Here is a 9,539-nt window from a genome sequence, read left to right on the forward strand (position 1 = left end):
CTTTAATAAAAATTTTTAAATAAAATTTTAATAAAACTTTTTTATAAAAACCTTTTGCTTTCAAGAGCAGTGAGAGCTAGACAATAAAAGTTAAGCGACTTGCCCAAGGTCATACATCTAGGAAGTTTGAGGTCACATTTGAACCTAAAACCTCCTATCTCTGAGTCGGGGTCCCTCTCCATTGATCTACTTAGCTGCTCTCAAGAGATGTATTATTAACCAAACAAGAGGTAGAGACAATTACAAAAAATAAAATAAATAACTTTGCTTGAAACTGAGAAGCTCCTGCATCGATGTTATTAAATTGTCTAGGACAAGAAGGGAAGTGATAGGATGGGAAAAAATAACAAATTTGTGTCAAATTTCTAAGAGTTTGGCATCTAAAAGATAAGCACTCTCTCTCTCTCTCTGTGGATATATATACACATATACACACATGTATATGTTAGTCAATTCCCAAAACATACATTTTCAAAGGACAAATAAAAAACAATTCTCAAAATAATTGCAAAGCATTAATATCCACATAAAAAATCTTCAAATAACTAACAAAAAAGAAATTCATATCAAAACAACTATGAAGTTTCACCTTACACTCTGCAAACTTGAAAAAATAAACCTAAAATGGCTTAAAACAGCTTTGCTAAATTTTTTTGTTCCCTCTCTAAAAACAATTTTATTTGTCATATGCAATGGCTGTCAGGAAGGAAGAGGGAAAGGGGTAAATGGGATTCTGTGGTGATATGAGAAATAGAAAATAGCAATTCAAATTACTTTTAAAAAGGGAAGGCTGATAACACAGAAGGAGGAATAATTACAAACAAACTTCCTAATCCATAAGACAGAAATCAAAAGGAAAAGTATTAAAGCAAAGATATTAAAAGGAATTCATTAAATAATTAAAGAAATTAAGATAAAAGGTATTAAATTAATATTGGGATTTAAGGGGATGTATAGCAGTTTGGGAATGCCTTAACAAATTATGTTATATAGATGTAATGGAATCATATTTTTTTTAAAAATGACTAAACAGATAATTCCAAAGAATCTTGGGAAGTATGAACTGACACAGAATGGAATGAGCAAGACTAAGATAATATTTTATGCAATTACAACAATATTGTGAAGACAAACAATTGAAACACTTAAGATTCTGATTAATGTAATGTGATTGTAGGGACCTATGATGAAACATGCTATTTCCTAATATGGATGATGGACTTCAAGTACAGAAATAGAATAAATTTTTTGGTCATGATTATTGTATGAATTTGGCTTGCCAATAAAAAGGGTCTTTGAAACATCTTTTTTTTTAAAATTACTCAAAGAGAATACAGAGAAGGTCAGAAGGAAGCACAGCCAAGCAGAATAATAATGTATGGAAATTATATTTAAAAAATTATTTGTCCATTACATTAAAATACCTAGTTAACTCTCCCCCTTTTTGTCTCCTTCCATTAGAGAAGGCAACATTTTACAAATATATGTATATATATGTATATATAAAACTATGTATTTCTATTTATCAGTTCTTTTTGTGGAGGTAGACAATTTTCAAACAATATTTTTGTTGCTGTATATAAAGTTCTCTTGGCTTGGTTTTTTTTACTCTTCATAATTTCATGTAGGTATTTCCATTTTCCCAAAATTACTTGTTTGTCATTTCTTATGATGCACTAGTATTTCATCACAATCATATGCCACAACTTGGTGAGGCATTCCCCAACTGATGGGCATCCTTTCAATTTCCAGTTCTTAGCCACCACAAAGAGAGCTGCCATACATATTTTAGAACATATAGGTTTTTTTTCCTCTTCCCATGATCACCTTGGGAAACAAACTACTAGTGGTATTTCTGATTCCGAAGGGATACACAGTTTTATAACTTGTTGGGCATGATTTCAATTTCCAAAATAGTTGAATCTGTTTGAAGTTCCACCAATAGTGTATATGTTCCCATTTTTCCACATCTCCTCAAACATTTGTCATTTTGCATTTTTGTCATTTTATAATATGATAGGTATGAGATGATAACTTAGAGTTTTTTATTTACATTTTTCTAATCAATCATGATTTAGAACATTTTTTCATGTACTTCTACATAGCTTTGATTTCTTCATCAAAAAATCTATCTGTTTACATCTTTTGACCATATATCAATTGGGGAATGGCTCATATTCTTGTATATTTGACAAAATTATCTATATATTTTACATATGTGAATTTTATCTGAGAGACAGTCTATAAAAATTTCCCACTAGCTTGTAGCTTTCTTCATAAACTTGTCAATATTTTCAATTTTATGTATTCAAAATTATCCATTCTATATCTCACAGTGCTTTCTACATCTAATTTATTCACAAATTATTTTCTTGTGCATGAATCTAATAAGTAATATATTCCCTGTTTTTCTAATTTGCTTATGGTAACTCCTTTTATGACTAGTTCATGTATCCATTTTGATCTTATCTTGATAAATGGTACAAGATATTGGTTTGTATCTAGTTTCTTCCATACTGCTTTCCAGTTTTCCAAATACTTTTTAAGAAATAGTGAATTTTTATTCCCCAAATAAAATCTTTACTCTTTTTTTTAAACTCTTAACTTCTGTGTATTGGCTCCTAGGTGGAAGAATGGTAAGGGTGGGCAATGGGGGTCAAGTGACTTGCCCAGGGTCACAGAGCTGGGAAGTGTCTGAGGCTGGATTTGAACCTAGGACCTCCCATCTCTAGGTCTGACTCTCAATTCACTGAGCTACCCAGCTACCCCCTTTACTTTTGTAAAACACAATGTTACTATAACTTTTTTAAAGCTGTTGTATGTCTATTCTATTCCACAAATCTACTTTTCTATTTCTTAGTCAATACAAAATAGTTTTGATCATTGCTACTTTGTAATATAGTTTAAAATCTGGTACTGCTAGCTGTCCTTTAGTTTTTTTCCTATTAATATCTTTGATATTCTTGACTTTGGGTTTTTCTAAATTAATTTTATTATTTTTTCTAGATCAGTAAAATAATTGGTTATATATAATGCATAATATTTTAACAAAAACATGCTGTATGAAATAGATTCAGTTTCATATATAATCCTCTTTGCATTCTACTATATGTGTGGAAATACATGAGATGTTTTTGTGCTTAAGATTGTAATAAAACTTAATCTTTAAAAAATACAAAGTGTTATTAAAGAGGTGTGTGTGGTGTGTGTGTGTTTATTTCTAGATGTGGTGATCCAGGAAGACTTTAAGGTAATAAAAAATTTGCCTCACTTTGAAAGGTAAATAAAATTTATAAGAATGACCAGAGGGGAAGGTTGGGTGGGGGTTAGGGAAGTCAGGAGGAATAAATCTCAAGAGGAAATGCCATTATGCAAATAAATGATTAAAAACTGAGTAAATTATAAAGTTCTTGGGTAATGGGATATTTGCAAGTCATTGTGAATTATGCTGACAAAATATCTTCCAATGATTATCCATTTGAGTACTCCTGTGTGAAATGAATTGTAATGGGTCATTTTGGAGAAGGTGTTAAAGAAAGTTATTTTCTGGAACAGGATCATTATCTAGGGAGGCAGAACTGAATAGGATGTCCCATTGTAGGAGATTGGACAGAGAGGAAAAAGGATTTGATAAATTTGGTGTACTAGAGAAAGAAGATTCAAGGAAGAGCAAGACTAGATTAAGAAAAGAAATCTGGAATTACTGAATTTTCAGTGTTGTTTAGAGCTGGCATTGATAAAGTAAATTCCAGAATAATTCTGCATTAAATCTTGTACTGGATAAAAAAAATAAAATGATGGATCAATTGAATAGAACAGAGGTAAATGACATTAACAATCTCATGTTTGATAAATCCAAAGATCCCAAATTTTGAGAAAGAACTCGCTATTTGACAAAAAGTTGTGGGAAAACTGGAAGCCAGTATAGCAGAAACTAGGTATAGACCAGTATCTCACACTTTTTCCCCAAGATAAGGACAAAATGGGGATATGTTTTAGACAGAAAGGGTAATTGTATAAGTAAATTTAGGGGATCATATAATAGTTAACCTGCCAGATCTATGGTGAAGGGAAGAAATTATGACCAAGAAGAGATAGAGAACTTTACAAGACATAAAAAGAATAATATTCTATATGTTAAATTAAAATACTTTGCACAAATTAAACCAATGTAGCCAGTATCAGAAGGGAAGCAACAAACTGGGAAAATAGTTTAAATTTTTTTTTCTGATAAAGTTTTCATTTCTCAAATATATATAGAGAACTAAATCAAATTTATGTCTACAAGCCATTACCCAGCTGACAAATGGTGAAAGTATAGGAATAAAGAGTTTTTAGGTGAAAAAAATCAAAGCTATCAATAATCATATGAAAATGTTATAAATCCCCTTTGATTAGAGAAATGCAAATTAAAACAACTCTGAACTACCACTTCGCACATATCAGATTGGCCAATATGGAAAATAAAGGAAAATGATAAATGTAAAAATAAAAAAAAGGAAAGGAAAATGATAAATGTTGGAGGAGAGTTGGCAAAATTGGGATTTTAATGTTGAAAGATTTGTAAACTTATCCAACCATTTTGGGAGGAAATTTGAAATTATGCCCAAAGGACTGTAAAACTTTATATACATATTTAAAGGATCTAATAATACCTCTACTAGGTCTGTAACCCAAAGAAATTTTTTAAAAGGTTTAAAAACCTACTTGTGTAAAAGTATAGCAGCTCTTTTTGTGGTGGCAAAGAACTAGAAATTGAGGGGATGCACATCAATTGGGAATGGTCGAATAAATTGTGGTAATGGTGATGTGATATTGTGCTGTAAGAAATGATGAACATGAACTGATGAAGAGTGAAGTAAGCAGAACCAGGAGAACATTGTACACAGTAACAGCAATATTGTACAAGGATCAACTGTGACAGCCTTAGCTACTCTCAGCAATGCATTGATCCAGGACAATTCTGAAGGACTTAGGAGGACAAAGCATGCTATCCACCCCCAGCAAAAGAACTGTTGAAATCAGAATGCAAATCAATGCATACTATTTTTCACTTTAATTTATTTGTGTTTTGATTTGAGGGATTTGGTTTTATATGAGTATTTACTTACAACAAGGAACAATAAGAAAATATATTTTGCATGATAACACATATAAACCAGATCAAATTGTTTTTCATCTCTGAAAGGGGAAAGAGAATGGAAGGAGAGAGAAAATTTGGATGTTATAAGTTCAGAAAACATGTGGAAAGTTGTTTCTATATATAACTGGGAAAATAAAATACCTTAAAAAAGGGAAATAAGAAGAATAATTGTGAATTAGAATAGCAAAGTGGTGTATTAGATAGAATGCTAGCATATTGGCTAGATAGAATCAGGAAGACTGGAGTTCAAATTTGCCATCAGACACTAGCTGTATGACCTTGGGTAAGTAATTTAATCCTGTTTGCTTCAGTTTCCTTTATTTATAAAATGATTTGGAAAAGGAAATGGCTAACCACTTCAGGATCTTTGGCAAGGAAATGCAAAAGGGGTCACAAAGAGTGAAAACAACTAAACAATAAAAGAAATTCTTGCACCTTATTTTGTAGATGAGGAAACTGAGATCAAGAAAGGTAAAACAACCTGTTCAGAGTTATGTGGCTCAAATTATATCTCTAGAACTAAAACTAAAACTCAGGTTTTCTGACTCAAAATCTAGTGTTCTTTCTCTTATAGCAAAATGAAATAATTATTAGAAACTTTGTATATTCATTTAATCTCAAGTAATAAGGAAAAAGTAATGGACCAACATCCAGGCTTTTGCATAAATTTATTCTAGGAAGCTGTGTGAATCAGTGGCTAGAGAGCTAGGCTTTGAGGTAGGAAGATCTAAGCTCAGATCTGGCTTCAGATGCTTTCTGTGTTATCCTGGGCAAGTCACTTAATCTTTGGTAGCCTTGGTTTCCTTAACTGTAAAATGGAGGTAAGAATAGCGTCTTCCTCATAGGATACAAATGAGATTTTGTAAAGCACTTAGCACAGTGCTTGGCACATAGTAGGTTTTACATAAATGCTTATCCCTTTCTCCCCTTCCCTTGCCTTCAGATAAATAAAAGCAAATGGATTTGGGCTCAGATCCATTTTATGGGCTTCGCTATGCTTAGGGATTAGTCACTCCTCTGAAGTGATAGAAAACAGCCTCCTGCACATGAAAGATTTTCCATTCTATTTCTCAGATGTGATGGAATTCTGGGTAATGGGTGCAGCTTAATCCAAAAGCTTTTGGTTCCTAAGAGAATCAGATTTTTTTGGGCTTAGCAAGAGAAAGTGTCCTGAAGAGCACTTTTTTGGACAGAACAAATTTAACTGATAAATATTCACATTGTCTTTAAAACCACACATATTAAAACAAAGTCTTTGCTTCAGTTAACTGTCTCTCACCTATTCATTTCATTTTCTAGGCTATTAACCATAAAACTGGTATTCTAAAATTTATATTAATAAGCTCATCAAATTTCAGGTGGCCTTTTGCTTCCATGCTTTTCAAACAATAGCAATCTGTAACAAACGCTGCTAAAACTTTACCTTCTATGTGAAAAATGTCTTGACCCCCTTCTCTTCCAGTGCCTCCCTCCTTCAATTATCTCATCTTTATTTTGTCAGTCAGTCAAGTAGTGTTTTTTTTAAGCTCTTACTATGTTCCAGGCCCTTGCTAAGTCCATGGAATTTGAAGAAGGGCAAAAGATAGTTTCTGCTGTAAAAAAGTTCAGGCCATATACTTATTTTGTATATATCTTGTTTTAATCTAGGGTTCAAGCCTTTTGCTATTTGTATAAGGCTATCCTCATTGATAGAGGGAATGATTAAAGCATCTAGACATAGTTTTTGCATCTTCATCACGAATTCTTAATTCTTATCAATCACTGCTTAATTTATGCCTGATTCTGTTTCAAGATTTGAGTAGAAAAGCTTTCAATTCAACTTTATAGAGGGGAACCACAATAACCCTTTCAAATTCTTTGCTTTTTCTCTTTCTCTCAACAGAGCAGGAGAGAGAAAAAAGTCATTTTTCATTATAAAACCACTCACTGGTCTGCATTAAAAATGTAATTTATTTTTCTAATCTTTTTTTTCTTCAGCAACCTCCTTCTAATTTCTCCAAGTCCACCTCCCATCCTTTCACTAACTGTTATATGATTACTGATTAATTCATGCCAAAGAGTCAGCTAGCTGAGAACCAAATAGACATTAATCAAGTCTAAGCAAAATTAGATGACTCTCCTATTTGCAATACCATTTTAGAAAAAGGTCTGTTGGGAGACAGCAAGGTGGCTCAGTGGATTGAGAGCCAGGCCTAGAGACAGGAGATCCTGGGTTCAAATATGGCCTCAGACACTGTCTAGCTGTGTGACTCTGGGCAAGTCTCTTAAACCCCATTGCGTAGTTCTTACCACTCTTCTGCCTTAGAATCAAACCATTGTTTCTAAGATGGAAGGTATGAGTTTAATTTTAAAAAAAGAAAAGAGAAAGGCTTATTTATATCAGAACTCAGCTTTTTAAGACAGAAAAACAGAATATAGCTTGATTTTTACATAGACTTAAAAAGTGTTTTTTTCCTAAATATTGATTCAACAAACAGACATTCCAATATGCAGAAAAGACTATAGGGAGGCATATATGAGAAACTCTGAACTTGTATGAACTGTTTGTTTTGTAAGTGTAAACAAGGAAAGGAATGAGTGAATAAAGAATGCTATGCACTGTGGGCTATGTGCTTAGTGCTGGGGATACAAATAGAAAAGTAAGGCAGTCCCTGCTCTCAAGGAACTCACGTTAGAATGGGAGAGACACATGTGGAAATAGTTAGCTGCAAGTTAGATGAATGGGTACCATGGTGCCTAGGGGGCAGTGACAAAGCAAATGGTAACCTCTTCTTTAATGTCTTTTCCACTGACAAAATCACATGAGTTTATGATGCTGAATTAATCTGTAGTGCTAAGAACTTTTACAAGAACTTTATTTTCTATGTCTTTAATAGATGTAACTGTAGCACCTGTGGATTGTATTCTAAAGGATTACTTCTCAGGATGATGGCTGCAGACACTGAGCTGGGAGCAATACTGTCCCAAAAGGCTTTTGAGTTTAGGGTCCCAGATTGTCTTTTTCAGGATCTGAGTCCTTCCTTCCTTCCTTCCTTCCTTCCTTCCTTCCTTCCTTCCTTCCTTCCTTCCTTCCTTCCTTCCTTCCTTCCNGGAGACTAGAGAGCTGAGTCCTGGGGAACTAGGGAGATGGAGGCCTGAGAATCTAGGACTTCGTGGGGATGTTAAGTGGAGGAACTGGGGGAAAAGAAGCTGGAATCCTGGGGAACTGGGGGTGAGAGGCTGGGAGAGATGAAGATTCTGAGTCAGGGGGCTTGAGGAACTGGGATCTGAGTGCCCAGAGAGATAGCGGCTGGGAGCTGGGGTCTAGATAGAGGTTTTAAGTCTCAGGAGCTAAGAAGCTAGGGACTGAGGATGTGGGTTAGGAAGGTTCATAGTACGGGTACCTCATTGCAGACACTAAAATGAAACATCTCACTCTTCTTGCCCTTCTGTTCTCTTCCTCCTCCCCCTTCCTTCCTTTCTTTCCTTCTTTTCTTCCTTCCTTCATTTCCTTCCTTCTTCCTTCCTTTCTTTCCTTCCTTCCTTCTTCCCTCCCTCCCTCAATCCCTTCCTTCCTTCCTTCCATAAAACATCTTAATTCAGTATTCATTAGTAGCTACTTAACATTCTCTGTCTCCAGTTGCCTTGGCATTGTTTCCCATTCTGAGATTTCTTGAGGCATGTGTCCTCATGAATATCAGTACCCAAGGTAGGAAAAAAATCCAAATGTGTATTCAAGAAATACAACTCGAATGCATATTATCTAACAACATAACTCTCCTGGATTTTAAGAAGATCAATAACAATTTTGGGGTATTTGTTTCCTGTATTTTCCTAAATGTTTTTTGGTCACTTTAGAATTGTTTCTATGCATTTCCTTCAACTTCATTCAACTGTTTTATAAAAAATGCTAATCTTTTCTTATTAATATTATTTGTAGGTACCTAAATAATTTTTCTTTGACTTTAGCTTCACTGTTTAAAATGCAGCATTAAGAAATATAGATAGTAAAACAGGAAATTTCCACATAACAAATGATGAATTGAAAAGTGTAATCCTTTCTTCCTCCTGAAAGTCCTTTAAATGCATGCTTTCTCTACTAGTTTCCTGGGTTTCTTCATGGAAAAAAAATTGGTTTCATCTTTTTAATATATAGTGCTCCTTTCTCCTATACTCTTTTGATTCTACTGAATAAGGCATATTCTTCTAGAGTCATAATTTAGTCATGAATTGTATCCCACAAAAGTTTCAGTAATAATAGAAGTAAATTTTTCTTCCTTGTTTTAGAATCTTTAGGTCACCTTGTTCATTTCACCTCCCTTTGGTATCTGTCTACACATGTCTGTAGTTATTACTTTTCTGTTCCAGTTATGAATTCAGTACTCCCATCGTTTTATCACAAAAAAATTATCATCAG

The sequence above is a fragment of the Gracilinanus agilis genome, chromosome 3 (assembly GCF_016433145.1).
Source record: "Gracilinanus agilis isolate LMUSP501 chromosome 3, AgileGrace, whole genome shotgun sequence".
Taxonomy (NCBI): Eukaryota; Metazoa; Chordata; class Mammalia; order Didelphimorphia; family Didelphidae; genus Gracilinanus; species Gracilinanus agilis.